This window comes from Penaeus monodon, chromosome 19 (genome assembly GCF_015228065.2).
Source record: "Penaeus monodon isolate SGIC_2016 chromosome 19, NSTDA_Pmon_1, whole genome shotgun sequence".
Classification (NCBI taxonomy): Eukaryota; Metazoa; Arthropoda; class Malacostraca; order Decapoda; family Penaeidae; genus Penaeus; species Penaeus monodon.
Genome location: NC_051404.1, coordinates 14650471 through 14650863, shown reverse-complemented (window position 1 = coordinate 14650863; position 393 = coordinate 14650471).

Below are 393 nucleotides of genomic sequence, written 5' to 3'. Positions count from 1 at the left end.
ACACCTCATTTCAAAACCTATATCCCACAGCGTTCTTCATGCAGATATATTTACTTCTAGGATCTAAATTTAGGATAGTTTCCCCTTGCTCATGATTTGTCCCCCTCCCTCCCTCTTCGAGATATTTATTTCTAAGAACTTCCATATCCCACAGCATTTTCCACAAACACATACATTTATTTCTGGGACTTAGCATTTCCTACAGAAACTTCCTCCAGCAAACAATCTTCCCTGGCTCCTCCTTCCCCTTCTCCGAGATATTTATTTCCGAATCCTCCTATATCATACATTTTACACACATAAATATTCTTTTCTGGGACCTCCTAGTTTCTAGTAAAAATCTTCTACCACAACTATTTGAAATTACGATAGCTGCCCCTTGCTCCTATGTTG